General features: G+C 42.2%; 1 pseudogene; it reads right to left on the bottom strand.

The window, feature by feature from the left end:
* LOC142264639 (uncharacterized) overlaps nt 1–10,180 on the bottom strand; it is a 238,957-nt pseudogene extending 228,777 nt beyond the window's left edge.
* Nucleotides 10,181–20,770: the final 10,590 nt, after the last annotated feature.

Raw genomic sequence — 20,770 nt, 5'->3', positions numbered from 1 at the left:
TTTCAGATTGACTCTTTTTGTGTATTGCTTCCCCTCCTGTGAGGTGTGAGCACTACATTATGATATGACGTCTTTATGGTAACATGGACCGTCAGTGCTTCATTTGTTATTCGTTGTCCCCTATGGGGTTACATGCCGGCTTATATAAGGAGCCTCTTATTGTAATGAGATTTACTAATATAATCTGATTAAAAGTGTATACCACTCCTTGTATTCTATCTAGTATATTTATTGTCTTTCCCCACCTGGTTGTGTGGTCTACGCATGCGTCGCCAGTCCTGGATTTCCATGTCTCTCAGGCGCGTCTCTATGGTTACGGGGACGCTGGTTTTCTTACCCGGCGTCCTCTGTGGCCATGACGCATCCGTGAGGCGGGACTTCCGCCCGGCCGGCTTCGGATGCGTCATCATGTCTGCCCAATCAGCTGGGGATTGAGGCCTTTTAACGGCACCCCCTTTCCCTTTCCGGTCACGCCCCCTGACGAAGGTACACACCGAAATGCGCATCGGGAGCATTACCACCACAGCGACTAATCTTTAGGTAATGAATTTATGCTGGCTTATTGGTAACAGTGCTGTTTGTTTCTATCTTGCACCACTTTATAATAATCCCTATGTATGCGGCCTTATCCATGGCACTTCGGTGCCGTATGTGCTGCACTTTGATTGTCCGAATCCTCATATGGGCATGTAGTGACAGATGCCTGGTCCGTTTCTTGATCGTACTGACTTGCTGGAGCACTAATTAGACATCTGCTGTAATCCTACAGTGGATAAATTACCTGATGGTTTCATCTCCACTATTATATATATATGGATATGTCTCATATGTGTTCCACCATGTATCATGTCGGTCTGTGTAACGGACATGGGCATATGGTTTAAATCTCTTCATGTTTGATCCTCCTGCCCATGGTGTAACTAGTAATCTATGTTATAGGTGTATTTATGCTGCACTTGGATTGTCTGAATCCTTCTCATGGGCATATAGTGATGTGGGGTGATATGTGCCTCTGTCCGTCTTTCTTGGTCACACTGACCTGTTGGAACATTATTCTGATATCTTTTCAGTGGTAAAATTATGTAATAGTTCCATTTCCACTGTTATATTTATATAAGGATTTTTTCTATGGGTGCTCCATCATGTGTTGTGTCGATCTGTGTGGCGAACATAGGCACATGTCATAATATTTCCCTCGGTTGATCTTTTCTGCCCATGAGGCAATAGATAATTCATGATATAGGTGTGGTTGTGCTTATTTATGCACTGTTTTGCGAGCTACTATAAGTACAATTGTATATATATATACATTTCTACCTCGTAACTGTGGTGATGTAATCCGCTTTTTTGCCTCAACCCTCCCACCTTTTTGCAATAATCAATAATAAAAATACTTTTTGAACCAATTGATCGCCTCTTTTCCTTGATTGTTTTGTCTAATCTTAGCGATTGGTCCATGTATTGTAGTCCTCTTATGCATTTATGGTATATATATACATATATAGATATATCTTTATGAATATGCTGATGTTTATGCCGTTATTCATACAGTGTAGCACTGGTAAACCTGCAGGGATGCCGACTCACTCTCGAGGCTGGGCTGCGTCCTCTCCTGCACTCTCATGGCCGTCCAGATGTGCCCCTGCTCCCTCCTCTTCCTGGAGCCTGTGCATGCAGCCTAGGTCTTCCAAAAGTGTGCTTAGGCCATGCACACATGCCCTCTTCTTAAAGGGCTGATGCACAATCTTCCAAAAGTGCCTCTCAGCCTATGGCTGAGAGGCAATAGGCATTTAAGGCATCCGCCCATTAGAAAGGAAAATAAAAGTCAGAAATCAGCCCAGAACTACACGGGAGGACCTGGTCAATGACTGGAAGAGAATTGGGACCAAAGTCCCCCTGCTCACACCAGCATATGTCCAGACCCATTTAAAGATCACAAATGACCAACTGGATGATCCAGAGGAGGCATGGAAGAAGGTCATGTGTTCAGAGGAAACCAAAATAGAACCTTTTGGTATCAACTCCACTAACCGTGTTTGGAGGAAGAAGAAGAAGAATGAGTACAACCTCAAAAGAACCATCCCAACCGTGAAGCATGGATCAGGAAACAGCATACTTAAGGGGAGCTTTTCTGTAAAAGGGGACAGGACGACTGCACTATATTGAAGGGAGGATGGATGGGGTAATGTATTGCAAGATTTTGGCCAACAACCTCCTTCCCTCAGTAAGAGCATTGAAGATGGGTCGTGGCTGGGTCTTCCAGCATGACAATGACTTGAAACACTCAGCGAATGCAACTAAGTAGTGGCTCTGTAATAAGAATCTCAACATCCTGAAGTGGCTGAGACAGTCTCCAGACCTGAACCCAATAGAAAATATTTTCAGGAGCTGAAACTCAATGTTACCCAGTGATAGCCCCGAAACCTGAAGGATTTGGAGAAGATCTGTATGGAGGAGTGACCTGAACGATCTGGAGAAGATCTGTACAGAGGAGTGACATGAAAGATTTGGAGAAGATCTGTATGGAGGAGTGACCTGAAAGATCTGGGGAAGATCTGTATGGAGGAGTGACATGAAAGATCTGGAGATCTGTATGGAGGAGTGACCTGAATGATCTGGAGAAGATCTGTATGGAGGAGTGACCTGAAAGATCTGGAGATCTGTATGGAGGAGTGACCTGAAAGATCTGGAGATCTGTATGGAGGAGTGACCTGAAAGATCTGGAGATCTGTATAGAGGAGTGACCTGAAATATTTGGAGAAGATCTGTATGGAGGAATGGCCTGAAAGATCTGGAGATCTGTATGAAGGAATAACCTGAAAGATCTGGAGAAGATCTGTATGGAGGAGTGGCCTGAAAGATCTGGAGAAGATCTGAATGGACTAGTCACTGAAATCTCTGCTGCAGTGTGTGCAAACCTGGCCAAGAACTATTGGAAACGTTCGACTTCTAACTGCAAATAAAGGTTTCTACCAAATATTGAGTTCAGTTTTTCTATTGTATCAAATACTTATAAATCAGACAATGTGATCTTCTGGATTTTTTTTTTTATTCTGTCACTGATGAATTTACCTATGATAAAAATACAGATCTCTCCATTGTTTGTAGGTGGGAAAACTTGAAAATCGTCAGAGGGTCAAACACTTATTTTCCCCACTGTAGTGGATCACTCATTACACTGCATGATAATAACATTCAGCCGTGCTTGGTCGGTCTGTAAAGACACCATTGCAGACGGCCAGCGCCACCGCTACATCATAACTCCCACAATTAGATCTTTATTATTGTCCTAGACCTCACCCATCACCACTATATGGGGCTCAGTCAGTGGCTTTTATAGCTGCAATTGGCTGATCAGAATTAACCGGTCAATTGTAGCGATCATCAATGAAGGGAGATTTTATTTCCTCCCAGACGAGTTGTAATGATGGTCTACCATCAGGGTCGCTTTGTTATATATGTATGGCCATTTGGAGGAAGACCCTCCAACCATGTCATATTAGTACATCACAGGTGGAGAAGGTTATTGATCTAGAAATAAACTTTAGATTTTTCTTTCAATTCATTATTCCAAAGCCAGTTTCTTTATTTTTAATCGGATTTTTGTTTTATATACTGTTTGAATGAATATTGACGTAAACATACAAAGTGTCCAGTTTTCACAAAGTCACTTCTGATTCCTCCGAGTGTTGGTAAAATTCTGAATGCATTAATAAGAAGCAAGGTTCATGGTGACAATTCCGCTTCACCTATGGATTGTAAATAGGACTCTTCTGTATTCACAATGCTCTTCTGCGTGGTTCTTGATCACAGGTGAAGACTATAGGATAACTTAGACTATTTTTCAGAATCAGGCTAAATCTATGCACAATATTGGCTGCTAAAAGTCTGTGAGTAACCTGATGCTACAAAATATTTTTTACACTTTTATAGCCGTTTCTAAATTCCAAACAATATTGTGTCCCATATATGAGAACTCTTTGAAGAGTATCAGTTTTATTTTCTTGAAAATCAATTTACACACATAGATAAAGATGGTTTCTCTATCGTGTGACTTTTTCGATGTTTAACAAGATCCGATTTATACGCAAAACATTTCCCACATTCTGAACAGGAATACGGCTTCTCTCCTGAGTGACTTCTCACATGTGTAAGGAGATTTGATTTATTCATGAAGCATTTTCCACATAATGAACATGGAAACGGCTTCTCTCCTGTGTGACTTCGATGATGGTCCCTAAGTTTGGTCTTTGTAATAAAACATTTCCCACACTGCAAACATGAAAATGGCTTCTCTCCAGTGTGAATTCTCTGATGTTTTGCAAGATCTGATGAATGTGTAAAACATTTCCCGCATTCTGAACATGGAAACGGCTTCTCCCCTGTGTGAATTCTCTGATGTTTTGCAAGATCTGATGGATGTGTAAAACATTTTCCACATTCTGAACATGAAAAAGGCTTCTCTCCTGTATGAATCCTCTGATGCTTAACTAAATCTGATTTACCTGTAAAGAACTTTCCACAGTCTGAACATATATATAGCTTCTCTCCTGTATGAATTCTCTGATGTTTAACACAATCTGATTGATAAGTAAAACATTTTCCACACTCTGAACATGAATACGGCTTCTCTCCGGTGTGACTTCTTTCATGTCTAACAAGACCTGATTTTTCAGCAAAGCACTTACCACAATGTGAACATGAAAATGGCTTCTCCCCTGTGTGACTTTTTTCGTGTCGAATGAGACCTGATTTTTCAGTAAAGCATTTACCACATAGTGAGCATGAATATGGCTTCTCCCCTGTATGACTTCTTTCATGTCTAACAAGACTTGATTTATCTATAAAGCTTTTCCCACACAATGAACATGAAAACGGCTTCTCACCTGTGTGACTTTGCTGATGTCTAATAAAATCTATTTTCCAGGTATAGGACTTCCCACATTCTGAACATGAATATGGCTTCTCACCTGTGTGACTTCTTTGATGCTTAACAAAATGTGATTTGCGTAGAAAACATTTACCACATTCTGAACATGAATGCGATTTTTCTTTTGCATGATTTCTCTGATGTTTAACAAGACCTGATTTATCTATAAATGATTTTTCGCATATTGAACAGGAAAACGGCTTCTCTCCTCTGTGAATTCTCTCATGTACAACAAGAATTGATTTACCGATAAAGCTTTTCCCGCATTCTGAACAAGAGTACGGCTTCTCCCCTGTGTGAATTCTTCTGTGTGTAATAAGACTTGATCTTCTAGTAAAGTATTTTCCACATTGACCACATTGAAACTTGTTTCCCACTTTCTGATCTGGACTTATGGCAACACTCTGAGATTGGTCAGGAGAAGGTTTCTTGTGATTAGTGGGATTATATGTTACATCTGAACTATGGAGTCCTATATTTACATTAGGAGTAATTAGATTTTCTTGTGATGAGTGCCGCTTCATGTATCCATCTTCTAGTTTATAATTTACAAAGAAAATTACGTTTCCTTCAGCATTCCTAATGAGATTTTCTGTTAAGATTAAAAGGAGATTTTGTAAGTTTATTTACAAACACAAGTAGATATAAGATTGTTATTAGGCTGAACAAACACTTGTAGTTTTTGATGCAGTTAGAGTTCGTTTTTTTGGTCTTTGTATTTTTCATCCTAGTTTTCTTTGTAGGGTGACAAAATTTAGACAGGATTTTTTTTTCTTTAAATTTTTGTTTGTTTGGCTGATTATTATTTAGCTTTATAACTTTTTGAAAAATAGGTATAGACTAAAAATCAAAAAAGAGTAATGCTACCAATGTGTCTCCACTCTTCTCTTTACTTCTTGCTCTACTAGTATGTTTTTAGAATTTAGGTATTTTTTACATACATATACATTTTACCCCCCAAAATATTTTTTGTAGGATTGTTATAAGTAAATAATCTACTTTCCATATTTTTGTTCATATTTTAGGGAGACTTTCTTTTTAACCTAATTTTATATTTTTATCTATCCTACTAACAACACATGTACATAGCCACAATAGTCAGATCCCGACCCGATTTTTGTATGAAAGTGTCTAATAAAATTGTGCAAAGGTCACTGTGAAGGGAGTGGAAAGCTGTGGCATCGCCCGTTGTGATTGGAAGATCCTTTGACATCTATCATTATACAGGAGGAGGAGGTGAGCTGTGACGTGATGTATTGTGACTGGTGGATCCTGTGTTATCTATTGCATACAGCGGTGTTATCAATCACTGTACAGGAGAAGGAGGTGAGCTGTGACATCACCCATTGTGAAAGGTGGATCCTGTTTTATCTGCTGTAAACAGAGGTGTTATCAATCATTGCACAGGAGGAGGTGAGCTGTGACATCACCTACTGTAAATGGTGGGTCCTGTGTTATCTCCTGTATATAGAGGTGTTATCAGTCATTGTACATTAGGAGGATGTGAGCTGTGACATCACCGGTTGTGAATGGTGTATCCTGTGTTATCTGTTGTAAATAGATAAGTTAACAGTCATTGTACAGGAGGGGGAGGAGGTGAGCTGTGACATCACATATTATGAATGGTGGATCCTGTGTTATCTAAGGTATAATTAAGGTGTTATCGCTCATTCTAATCCTGCTTCTACTATAGAGTCTTGCTGAAAACTCCTACGTGGCCAGTTTGAATATTACAAGATTACCAATTTAGGGGTTTTTGCAATAATTGTAATATGAAAAAGAAAAGAAACATTGCAAAACATTTTTTTTCAAAATATGTCACACAAAAACCTGAGCTAAATAATAGGTAATTTTGTGACAATGGACTCCACTTAAGATGATCCCTTATATCCTGTACTACAGGGGTTTGCGAAAGTATTCGGCCCACTTGAATTTTTCAACCTTTTCCCACATTTCAGGCATGAAACAAAGATTAAAAAAAATGTAAATTAATTGTGAAGAATCAACAACAAGTGACACAATTGTGAAGGTGAACGATATTTATTGCTTATTTTAAACGTTTGTTAAAAGTAAATAACTGAAAATTGGGGCGTGCAATATTATTCATCCCCTGTAAGTTAATACTTTGTAGCGCCCCCTTTTCTGCGATTACAGCACAAGTCTCTTGGGGTATGTGTCTATCAGTTTTGCACATGGAGAGGCTGAAATTCTCGCCCGTTCTTCCTTTGTAAACAGCTGGTGCTGAGTGAGGTTGGATGGAGGCATTTGTAATCATCAGTTTTCAGCTCTTTCCACAGATTCTCGATTGGGTTCAGGTCTGGACTGTGACTTGGCCATTCTAACACCTGGATACGTTTATTTGTGACGCATTCCATTGTAGAATTTGCTTTATGTTTGGGATCATTGTGTTGTTGGAAGACAAATCTCCGTCCCAGTCTCAGGTCTTTTGCAGACTCCAACAGGTTTTCTTCAAGAATGATCCTGTATTTGGCTCCATCCATCTTCCCATCAATTTTAACCATCTTCCCTGTCTCTGCTGAAGAAAAGCAGGCCCAAACCATGATGCTGCCACCACCATGTTTGACAGTGGGGATGGTGTGTTCAGGGTGATGAGCTGTGTTGCTTTTACGACAAACATATCGTTTGGCATTGTGTCCAAAAAGTTCAATTTTGGTGTCATCTGAGCAGAGCACCTTCTTCCACATGTTTGGTGTCTCCAGGTGGCTTGTGGCAAACTTTAAAAGACACTTTTTATGGATATCTTTGAGAAATGGCTTTCTCCTTGCCACTCTTCCATAATGGCCAGATTTGTGCAGTGTGTGGCTGATTGTTGTCCTATGGACAGACTCTCCCTCCTCAGCTGTAGATCTCTGCAGATCATCCAGAGTGATCATGGGCCTCTTGGCTGCATCTCTGATCAGTCTTCTCCTTGTGTTAGATGACAGTTTGGATGGAGGCCGGGTCTTGGTACATTTGCAGTGGTATGATGCTCCTTCCATTTCAATATGATCGCTTGCACAGTGCTTCTTGGGATGTTTAAAGTTGTGGAAATCTTTTTGTAACCAAATCCGGCTTTAACCTTTTCCACAACAGTATCACGGACCTGCCTGTTGTGTTCCTTGGTCTTCATGATGCTCTCTGCGCTTTACACAGAACCCTGAGACTATCACAGAGCAGGGGCATTTATACGGAGACTTGATCACACACAGGGGCTTATATTTATCATCATCAGTCATTTAGGACAACACTGGATCATTCAGAGATCATCAATCAACTTCTGGAGTGAGTTTCTGCACTGACAGTAAAGGGGATGAATAATATTGCACGCCCGAATTTTCAGTTATTTATTGTTTACAAAAGTTTAAAATAAGCAATAAATTTTGTTCTACTTCACAATTGTGTCCACTTGTTGTTGATTCTTCACCAGAACATTAACATTTTATCTTTGTTTGAAGCCTTCAGGCTATGTGCGCACTAGACCGTTTTACCCGCGGATTTACCCGCGGATTTGCTGCGGAAATTTCTTGAGAAAGATTAGAAATCTTTCTGCAGACATTTCCCAGCAAAACCTATGTGTTAAAAAAATAGCTGTGCGCACGCTGCGGATTTTTCGCAAGAAAATTTCTTGAGAAAATTTTCTCGAGAAACTTTCTTGAGAAAATGAGCATTTTCATTATTATCTGCGGAATACCCCCGGAATTTCTATACTTGCATGTGTCAGGAACAACCTGGGGAAAATCTGCGGTGAAATCGCGGTAAAATCGCGGCTAATCCACGGTAAAAACGCATGCATTTTTACCGCGGATTTGGTGCGTTTTTTTCCCGCAGGTGCGGGAATCTTCAACTCCCAGAATGTCTCTCAAGAAAGTTTCTTGAGAAAAAGGACATTTCTAGTGCGCACATAGCCTAAATGTGGGAAAAGGCTGAAAAATTCAAGGGGGCCGAATATTTACGCAAGGCACTGAAAATTACATAGTTACTTAGGTTGAAAAAAGACCTAGGTCCATCTAGTTCATCCTTCCTCCACCAGTTCTACATTTGGTCACTAAGTCACTTATAACCAACAATGTTGTGTGTACTGAGGAAATCATCCAGCGCTTTAAGCTGTTATAGTATCTGCCGTTACTACCTCTTGTGGTCGGCATTCCACAGTCTGACTGCTCTAACTGTAAAGAACCGTTTCCTATTTAGCTGTCAGAATCGCTTTTCTTCCACTCGCAGTGTATAACCCCTGGTCCTTAGTATTGTCTTTGGAAGAAATAAGTCATGTGCCAGACCATTATATTGACCACACATGTATTTATACATGTGTGGTCAATATACATGTTATATATAACACAATATATGACTCCTGCCCAATGTGTCATGTTTATGGAGATCTATGGTGGAAATAAACAAAGAAACCTCCTAATCCACCTTCTAAGTTCATTATTTCACAGCATTCATCATTACTGACCTGTGGAAACCTCTCCTGGACTCTCCTCCTTCCCGTCACTGACACTCAGCTGATCCTCCCTCGTCATCATCACCCACCCGTCCTCACCCCCCGCCCATCATCACCACCCGCCCGTCATCATTACTCACCTGTGGAAACCTCTCCTGCATTCTCCTCCTCCTTCCCGTCACTGACACTCAGCTGATCCCCCCTCGTCATCATCACCCACCCGTCCTCACCCCCCGCCCATCATCACCACCCGCCCGTCATCATTACTCACCTGTGGAAACCTCTCCTGCATTCTCCTCCTCCTTCCCGTCACTCACACTCGGCTGATCCCCCCTCGTCATAGTTTCTTCTTCTTCTTCCTCCTCCACTTTAATATTCATAAAATCTTGCTCCTTATATATCAGATGTAACATTCAGTAGAATATAGGAGGTAGGTGGGAAAAATTGTACAGCTCAAGATAAGACATCAACAGACTGCACACCCTCCGCCCCCTCAAGAGGTCCAGGGCTCAGCGCCATCTACCTGATGAGTCTCCGGGACATTGTGATCCTCCTCTGGACAGTCCTGGGGACACAGAGGACGAGGACATCTCTCTGGGGGATTTTTTTCCATGAGTTCATCTGTAGGAAACACACAGTGATGGAACAGATTGTGTCATGTGATGATCAGATGATGGGAGTAATCGTAGGTGACCACAGAACAGACATGACAGTCTCCCCTCCTTACCCTGAGGATCGTCCCATAAATCCATCATCTCTTCTGCTTCATCTATAACCTCGATCTTAATATCAATCAGATCTTCAGCCTAAAAAGACAAGAAACATGTAAATTGAGCTCCCGTCCAATCAATTTATGGTCAGATGTTGTGGAGACGTCAGCGCCATCTACCTGATGAGTCTCAAGGACATTGTGCTTCTCCTCTGGACAGTCCTGAGGACACAGAGGACGGGGACATCTCTTTGGGGGATTTCTCCTCCTGGATCCATCTGTGGAGACACAAAGACGGGATACATGACCGGCCGTGTATCAGACATTGCTGTCAACAGTATTATCTGTGTTTCCACAATGTTGTCCTCACTGCCTACGTCTATGCCCCAGCTCCTCATAGGATCGAGGCCTGAGGCGGACAATAAGAGCAAATGTGCAAGAAAGAAAGTTATTATCTGGCGGTGAACACAGTTTTTTAAAAAAGTCCGGAGACACAGTACATGTATTTCAGGACACCCAGCCAAAAAGAAACTTGGCAAGATGTCACTCAGGCATAATGACACCGCTGCTCACTAAGAATTTTATAGGTAACTAGCTGTAGTACCCGGGTGTTGCCCGGGATAGTAACTGTCTATTTGTCTCTCTCCCAGTCTGTCTGTCTATGTCTGTCTGTCTATTTCTTTCTGTCTGTGTGTCTGTCTCTCTGTGTGTCTTTCTGTCTCTATCCATGTCTGTCTGTGTCTCTCTATCTTTGTGTCTGTCTGTCTCATTCCAGGTCTGTCTCTGTCCCCCTCTGTCTCTTTCCCCCTCTGTCTCTTTCCCCCTCTGTCTCTTTTCCCAGTCTGTCTCTTTTCCCAGTCTGTCTCTTTTCCCAGTCTGTCTCTTTTCCCAGTCTGTCTCTGTCTCTTTCCCCGTATGTCTCTTTCCCTCTCTGTCTGGCTCTTTTCCCCTCTGTCTCTTTTCCCCCTCTGCCTTCCTCTGGCTGTCTCTTTGACTGTCTCTCTCTCTCTGTCTCTTTCCCTGTTTGCCTCTTTCTCTGTCTGTGCTTATGTCTGTCTGTCTTTTTCTGTCTCTCTCTGTCTCTCCACTGACATCTTATTACCTCACACATAAGCTTCTTATACTAAAAATGTATTTTGTTCCTATAGCAACCACTCACAGCTGCTATTAATAAGCTGTAGCGCCTATCAACATTGACTTGAATGGAGACAGGTGTTTTGGAGAGTAACTGTAAAGCACGGGGTTAAATTTTCTTTTCAAAACATAGTCTATGACGATCCCTGGGTCTGTGCAAAATTTCGTGATTGTAAATGTGACGGTGTGAATTCCTTTAGTGAACATACACATACATACATACATACATACACTCAGCTTTATATATTAGAAGAAGGAACCACGGTGAAATCCCCATCAGATAGACTGCGGAAATCACCCCCGTTCTCCGGGTTCTCTCTCCACCAAAGATGGGAGGTGTCATAGAAAGCGGCACATTTATATTGTTCCGGTAATTCCCTTCTATGGAGATTTTATGGCAAATGAAAAACCTAAAACTCTGCAAACGGTTAAGACCAGTGTGAAAAAAAGCTGAACGGTAAGAAGCTTTCAAACATAGACGTGGTAGTAGTTTATTTTTATCAATTATTAAAATGCAAAACTATAGAAGAAAAGAAAAACTTATATCGCATCCATATCTGGTGACCGGCCGTCGCCTTCATCACTTCATGTAGATACTTCTATACAGTCAAGGATTTGGTAGCTTTATCTTAGGAGTGCATGAGTCCCCAATTCTACCAGACAGGCCTAGGCACTCTCTTTTGCTATTTTATTCTTAGAACTATGGGAGAGAGAAATTTTTCTCACTGAGCCACGTGCCCTGATTCATCAGGTCCGTTTCCGCAGAAGGTATATTGACGATATCCTGATGATTTGGAAGAGTTCCATCAGTGACCTCCATCATTTTATGTCCTCCCTCAACCAGGATGAACTCAATATCAGACTTATCTATGTGGCAAATCACACAATGGTTGACTTTCTTGATATCTCTATACAGGTGGACCAGTCCGGATATTTACAGATAGATATACATGGGAAGAAGACTCACCTCATTCCCAGACTCCGCTCCTGGAAGCATCTCCTGTCAGCCCAGTGTCACCGCTCAATTAGCGCTGAGCACAGAGCGGATGACAGGAAGAAAGTGGAGTGCACAGCATACGCTCTTGGTTTCACAAAGATGGCGGTGGTCTCCTCCAAGAGCTGTGATCTGGACAGCCCCGGAAGAAGGGAGCAACCTCAGTGCTGGAGATAGTCGTGCTCCGACCCTATCAGCCGTTATACACAGGGGTTGTCATATTTACAGCGTGTACACTGCAAATCCAAGATGGCAGCCCCCAGTGTTTGAGTAAAAATAGAATTAAATAAAAACTAAATAAACAATGAATTTAATTTTGTATTAATAATAATTGATTCCATAATCACTATTGATAATACAAAAATTAAAAAACGCGATACCTTCCCTATAATTGCATGAAGTTTTCCCATGCTGAAAACCAGCCGCACACCATGATGTTCCCGTCTCCATACATCACTGTTGGTGTTTTGTGCTGATTTCCCCTCCAAACATGGAGTGTATAATGTAGTTCTGCTTTGGTCTCATTTGACCAGACTTAATTCTCCAGTATTTTACTAAACTTTAAACCCTCTTGAACCTGCTTTTTTTTTTAACTTCGTTTTATTAATTCCAAAAACATGTGGTACAGAATAAATCACACATAGCATTACTCAAGTACTTTCCAGGAATGTCTGTCAATAGCATGAACAAATAGTAACATTAACGGATAAGGTAATAAGATTTTCATAGCACTATCTGCACCTCTGTCGATCTTGTCAACTGCATGCTACAACACTGATCCTGCCAGTACATACTGATATATATAGCATGTAGTCAATTTTAATCAATGTAATCTGTAGTCTATAAACCTAAAGAAAATGAAAATTAGTAACAATAACTATTCCTATTCTATACCGCCTAGCTATGCCACTGGAATGCGCTTCATTATCCAATACTGAGTATGAATCTATTATTGTAACAGTAATCAACCTGAGGCTTCTTCGAGTGTGCCGGGGGAGGAGTTCCACATATCCCAAATTTTCCTGAATTTTTCCGGATGTCCTCTATTAAAGTATACCACCCGCTCATATGGAATTATCGAGTTAACCAGTTTAATCCAGGCTCGCACAGTTGGATTTGAACCCCCCATCCACCTCAAGGCAATTAATTTCCTGGCCAGGAACAATGTCTCTCTAAGAAGTATTCTTATGTAGTGATCTCTCATCCCATCCTCCATTACTCCAAATAGGCACAACAGAGGGTTGCATGGAACAGGCATCAACACCATTGAGGACAACTGGGAAGTCACTTCCTGCCAATACGTGTATATGATCGGGCAATTCCACACCATGTGCAGAAAGTTTGCGTCTGGTCCATGGCATCGTGGGCATTCCGACGATCGGCGCTGGCCCATAGTAAATAAGCGAGTGGGAGTTAAGTATGCCTGATGTATAAAATAGCATTGTATCAATCTATTGTTGATGGATGGAGATACCATAGTTGGAGACTCCAGTACCTCATCCCACTCCTCTCCCTGTAGACAGGGAATTAGCAGCCTCCATTTATCCTGTACTGGCAACGGCACCGATTCCACTCCAACCGATAACAGGTGTGTATAGATAGCTGAAATCATACCCCGGGGCCCCTGTGACTTCAGAATGCCTATCATTGGGAACGACGATATCAATGCCCCTGACCCTGTCCTCCGCAGGTGAGATTGAATCGCTGTACGGAGCTGCAGATACCTAAAGAATTGTGAGCGTGGAACATTATAATCGGTTTGTATCTGCCCAAAAGATTTAAAAACAGTTCCTGACACATAAAGATTTCCCAACTCAAGGACTGTATGAGCTATCCAAAACTGTGCTGACGGGTGGTCCTTTAGGGTGGGAAAGTAACCATTGCCCCATAACGGAAGCTCTGCCACTGCCCCCTCAAAGCGCGTTACTTTTTTGGCTTGTCGCCACACTGATCGTGCCAACCTTAAAATAGGCAACAGCCTCGGGACATTAGCCCCGTCCGACTCCAGAAAGCCCAACAGACAGTCTGCCCGTACCGCACGTGCCAAATGATCCTCTGAGTTAGGCAGCTGACAGTCCAGCATCCATGTACCCAGCATCTTGAGTTGTCCTGCTAAATAGTATAGGAAAAATTCTGGTAAGGCCATCCCTCCCAATGACTTAGATCTCTGTAGGATGGACATCCGGAGTTTAGGCCGAGCCTTCCCCCAAATAAAGGATGAGGTGAGTGAGTTAAGTGTGGAGAAGAAGGACCTGGGCACCAGCACCGCACTATGTTGCAGAGCATAGCTAAGCGTAGGAAGCAAAATCATTTTAATTAAATTCATCCTTCCGACCACTGAGAGTGGTAATTTTCCCCATAAATTATACTTAAGTTTGACATGGTCTAAAAGTGGTAATATATTCATCTTAAGATCCATTGTGTGTTCTTTCTGAATATGTATACCTAAATATTTGAAGCTAGATACTGTTGAGGAGAGCCCTAAGATGAAATACTTAATTAACTTCTTGACAAGGGATTGTGGGAAATATAACGATTTGCCTTACATAATTCAGGTTTCAGATCATATACATGACACAGATATAAAGATGGCCACCATTTCCTGTTATCCACACCTTGCTTGGAATGCAAGGTATGTCCAGATGAAAGAAGACCACCATATAAGGGAAGATCCCTGGTCAAGCTGGAAGACATCCCAGACCAAACCATCAGCATGGATGCACCAGATGACGTCCCTCCCATCGTCATGGTTTCATCCACTGGAGTCAGACCTGCCCATCAACAGCAACACGGATCTCCCCATTCGCTAGCCCATGAACTGTCCCACTAAATGGGCATATCTGAACTTGTGTACGCCCCTAGCTTATATCAAGAGGATGCATGAGTCTCCTCTGTCTGTTTTGTGCCATTTTCTACTGTGACCAAGAAGAGACTTCATATCCGACTGTGTCTGGTGTGAATTCTTTTATGCATGCACTTGGCCCATATCAATTCGACCAAGCAGTAGGCAACTAGTGATCTCTGGTTAAGAGTTCACCTTAACATTATTGGCGCCCAACGTGGGGCCAATAGACGGAGACACCTGAAATCCTGATGAACCGGCAACTGGAATGGCATGACGTGCTGGACACCCCAGGAAACTGATCACTTCCTAACGAGAGTATGGTAAGTCTGCTGATTTTTCATAATCTGTAGTCTTCCCGTGGTCTCGGTGGGGTGTGTGGCACTGATTGCCTGACTGTGTCCGGTTTGTTGGGGTATCTGTTGACGGGCAGACGGGTCTCACGGCTATTGGCCATATTTGATTGCGGAAGAAACATCACATATTCAGTTGCCTGCTGTCTCTTCTGTATTTGTCTAGGGGGGAGATTGACTGGTAGTTAGGATAGCAAGTGAGTTTTTGAGCGGTGTTTGGAAACGTGGAGGACACTCCATGTAGTACGGTTTTTGGTTGTTGCCTGTCATATGTTTTGCAGTTCTGGTGGAGATTTAAATAGAATTGTGGCTCGAGGCCTAGAGTGAATGACTCGGCGAGAGGCCTAGAGATAAAGCGCAAGTTTTAATTGGTCAGGTTAGGCACGTGTTTTTCACGAGCTCTCAAATTTGTTAATGGGAGCCGGTGTTATAGAGGCTAGTTAACATGTCCTCCAAGAGAGGCAGGTTAACGGAAGTCTGTGTTGTAGAGGCTAGTTAACATGTCCTCCAAGAGAGGCAGGTTAACGGAAGTCTGTGTTATAGAGGCTAGTTAACATGTCCTCCAAGAGAGGCAGGTTAACGGAAGTCTGTGTTGTAGAGGCTAGTTAACATGTCCTCCAAGAGAGGCAGGTTAACGGAAGTCTGTGTTATAGAGGCTAGTTAACATGTCCTCCAAGAGAGGCAGGTTAACGGAAGTCTGTGTTGTAGAGGCTAGTTAATATGTCCTCCAAGAGAGGCAGGTTAACGGAAGTCTGTGTTATAGAGGCTAGTTATAAGTCCTCCAAGAGAGGCGAATCGGCCGGTATAGACTCCTTGTAGTCAGGGGTGATACTAGGTGGTTTTTTTTATTAGGCTAGTTTTAAGTCCTCCAAGAGAGGCGAATCGGCCGGTATAGACACCTTGTAGTCAGGGGTGATACTAGGTGGTTTTTTATTAGGCTAGTTGTAAGTCCTCCAAGAGAGGCGAATCGGCCGGTAAAGACACCTTGTAGTCAGGGGTGATACTAGGTATTTTTTGTATATTACGAAACGCAGAAATCAGACAGGGACCACGTGGCAGTATAAGGAAGGATTTGGAAGTGTGTGCTGCAAACTGCAGGTTTTCTTTAGTGTTTCAGTTATTTGTCATCTCCCCCGTCTTTTTGTTTGTCTGTTTTTATCTGGTCTGCATAGAGAAAGATTGCTTGTTTGGTGTTGTTTATCTTGAGAGAAAGATGGAGAAATTGATGAAGTTGTGTGTAGTTGTGGTCGGAAAAAATCCGGATGAGTGGACTGTGTTGAGATGTGGGGACTCTAGGCTGCAATCCTGTGATAAACCATGTGCTAGTCATGGAGGCAGACATTTTAGGTAAGATTTTAAAATGGTGGATGAAGCACATGGCTGCAGCATGATTGAGACAAAGAAAACAAAGTGAGTCAGGGGTTTGTGTGAAGACCATGTGCTCTGTAAATGTTTGAGCAATGGATTGGATGGAGTACTATATACTTAGACCGAAAAATAAGTGTTTTTATCTATAATTAGACTTAGATCTAGGACATATGTGTGTGTGTATAAATATATATATATATATGTATAAGTACAGACTATAAAAAAGAGGGGAGAAAGAGTTTGAGCAGATGTGAGGTCAATTTTCCCTTTTCTCTGCTACATGTTCCTACAGATTTTAAAATGGTGGATGAAGCACATGGCTGAATGGAGTAGTACATACTTAGACAGAAAAATTAGTGTTTTTAACTGTAGTTGGACCAGGACTGTGGATATGTAAATCTGTGTGTATATGTATAGAGTATGGAATATAGGCAGGAAGGATAATTGGTTAAACTTGTAAGTTTAGCAGAAGTAAAATCAGTTTCTCCCTTCCCCCTCTCATATGGTTCAACCGCCCTTACACAAAGAAGCCATGTGCTATTCTGGCCATTTTGTTAGTAAATCTGTATGGAGCCCTCCAGTGGAGCTGACAAAACTGCTCTCACTGAATAACCTATGAAGTGTTAGTAAACGTTTATAGTACTAAAAGATGGAATATTGTATGATTGGGTAGTTGTGGAAGACACTTAATATAGATCCAGTGTGCAGGTTGGATTGAGTCAGGACAGTCACAAGGAGCAATATCTTATTAATTAATATGCAATAAAATTAGAAAAAAAACTTTAAATAACGTACCTTTGCAGTAGAGGTCATGATAAAGAAGTAAATAATAAATATTTCCGTTATGGATCTGATAGATTTATCCTGAGAGTTGCATGTTTTAAAAAATAAAAATAAACAAATAAATCAACAGTAAAATAAAAATAAACAAATAAATCAACAGAAGAAGGGAAATGTGACTAGTCTCCTGCAGCTGAGGAAGCCTCTTTCCATCTGGTTTTGGGGGGAGGAGCAATCTTAAAAACTTGTGGAACAGGGTTTTTTTGTCTCCCTTTGGAATCTATTGTGAGAGCAGCCCAAAAGAAAAAAAAAAAAAAATAGGGGCTTCCTGCATTTAATTCATTGCAAATTATATTGGAAAAAGGTCATTGACAGTAGTTTTATTTTACTAATTTTATCCCAAAGAAATAAAAGTCAACTGTGGACATGTTTAGATTCATTGATAGCTTTTCAAGCATAGAAGTCTGTTAGATAATTTTTCTATGGCAAATCAACATTTTGTTTTCCCACATGGCCAGTTTATTTGTTCTAGATTCTTTTATCCCTTCAGGTTATAGGACAGTATCACAGAGATGCTGATAATCTCCTCAATGATTCAAAAATAAACGCCCCTACAGCCAATATCCAGAGGTGTGCTACGTTATTATAGTTAATAATAATATAATAATAATTTATTAATATATTTATTAATAATTACAATAATTTGTTTTAAGGAATGTGGATATAACCGCACGAGAAGTATGCTGCCTACCGGGAGCAAAAATCAAGGATGTGGCCAACAGGATACCAACTATCCTCGGATCCAAGGACGAATACCCGTTCCTATTGATACATGTAGGAACAAACGACACGGCAAGAAATGATCTACCAACTATTTGTGAAGACTTTGAAATTCTGGGGAAGAAAATTAAGGAACGGAACGTACAGGTTGTTTTCTCATCAATCCTCCCAGTCGATGGCCATGGTGTCAGAAGATGGAATAGGATACTAGATTTGAACAACTGGCTACGACAGTGGTGCAGGCAGCAAGGATTTGGATTCTTGAACCATGGAGTGAATTACCTCTACGATGGACTTCTCGCAAGAGACGGGACACACCTCACAAAACCTGGGAAACACACGTTCGCCAGAAGGCTTGCCACACTCATCAGGAGGGCTTTAAACTAGAAGAAGAGGGGATGGGAGAAAAAACAGCAGACAAGAACATGCAACAGAAGGACAAACTAATCAAGGATACTAGATGCCGTAAAGAGGACCCAAGGCAGGGTAATCAGAAGGAAGCTAAGAAAAGGGGAGAAAAACTTCTTTCCTGCATGCTGACCAATGCAAGAAGCCTGACCAATAAGATGGAGGAACTGGAGCTGGTAATGTATGAGGAGAAATACGACATAGTAGGAATAACTGAGACATGGTTAGATGATAGTTATGACTGGGCGGCTAACCTGCAAGGATATGAATTGTTTAGGAGGGATCGTAAAAAAAGGAAAGGGGGTGGAGTCTGTCTATATATAAAGTCCAGGGGGTGGAGTCTGTCTATATATAAAGTCCAGTTTAAAGCCCAGACTAAGAGAAGATATTCAAGAGGGAAATGAAGAGGTGGAGTCTCTATGGGTGGAGATACAAGGAGGGAAAACTAATAAAATCCTCATAGGGGTTTGTTATAAGCCACCAAATATAACAGAAACCACTGAAAGAAGGGAATTTTGTTACTTACCGTAAATTCCTTTTCTTCTAGCTCTTATTGGGAGACCCAGACGATTGGGGTATAGCTACTGCCCTCTGGAGGCCACACAAAGCACTACATTAAAAGTGCAAGGCCCCTCCCCCTCTGGCTATACCCCCCCGTGGTATCACGGGTTCTCCAGTTTTAGTGCCAAAGCAAGAAGGAGGAAGCCAATAACTGGTTTAAACAAATTAACTCCGAATAACATCGGAGAACTGAAAAACCGTTCAACATGAACAACATGTGTACCCGCAAACAACAAAAAAACATCCCGAAGGACAACAGGGCGGGTGCTGGGTCTCCCAATAAGAGCTAGAAGAAAAGGAATTTACGGTAAGTAACAAAATTCCCTTCTTCTTCAGCGCTCTATTGGGAGACCCAGACGATTGGGACGTCCAAAAGCTGTCCCTGGGTGGGTAAAGAAATACCTCATGTTAGAGCTGCAAAACAGCCCTCCCCTACGGGGGTGTCACTGCCGCCTGCAGGACTCTTCTACCTAAGCTGGCATCCGCCGAAGCATAGGTATGCACCTGATAATGCTTGGTGAAAGTGTGCAGACTGGACCAGGTAGCTGCCTGGCACACCTGTTGAGCCGAAGCCTGGTGACGTAATGCCCAGGACGCACCCACGGCTCTGGTTGAGTGGGCTTTTAGCCCTGAAGAAACCGGAAGCCCCGGAGAACGGTAGGCCTCTAGAATTGGTTCTTTGATCCATCGAGCCAGGGTGGCTTTAGAAGCCTGCAACCCCTTGCGCGGACCAGCGACAAGGACAAAAAGTGCATCGGCACGGCGCATGGGCGCCGTGCGGGAAATGTAGATTCTGAGTGCTCTCACCAGATCTAGCAAACGTAAGTCCTTTTCATACCGGTGAACCGGATGAGGACAAAAAGAAGGCAAGGATATATCCTGATTAAGATGAAAAGAGGATACGACCTTAGGGAGAAACTCCGGAATAGGGCGCAGCACTACCTTGTCCTGGTGGGACACCAGGAAGGGAGCCTTGGATGACAGAGCTGCCAGCTCAGACACTCGCCGAAGCGATGTGATCGCAACAAGAAACGCCACTTTCTGTGACAGCCGAGAAAAGGAAACTTCCTTTAGAGGCTCGAAGGGCGGCTTCTGGAGAGTAACTAGTACCCTGTTCAGATCCCATGGCTCTAACGGCCGCTTGTACGGGGGCACAATATGACAGACCCCCTGCAGGAACGTGCGCACCTTAGAAAGACGTGCTAGACGTTTCTGAAAAAAAAACACGGATAGTACCGAAACTTGCCCTTTAAGGGAGCTGAGCGACAAGCCCTTTTCTAACCCCGATTGCAGGAAGGAAAGAAACTTGGGCAATGCAAATGGCCAGGGAGACACTCCCTGAGCAGAGCACCAGGATAAGAAAATCTTCCACGTTCTGTGGTAGATCTTAGCCGAATTCGACTTTCTAGCTTGTCTCATTGTGGCAACGACTCCTTGAGACAATCCTGCAGATGCTAGGATCCAGGA

Source organism: Anomaloglossus baeobatrachus, chromosome 1, assembly GCF_048569485.1.
Source record: "Anomaloglossus baeobatrachus isolate aAnoBae1 chromosome 1, aAnoBae1.hap1, whole genome shotgun sequence".
Taxonomy (NCBI): Eukaryota; Metazoa; Chordata; class Amphibia; order Anura; family Aromobatidae; genus Anomaloglossus; species Anomaloglossus baeobatrachus.
Note: the sequence above shows the minus strand (reverse complement) of the source record. Positions and strands in the feature narration are given on the sequence as shown.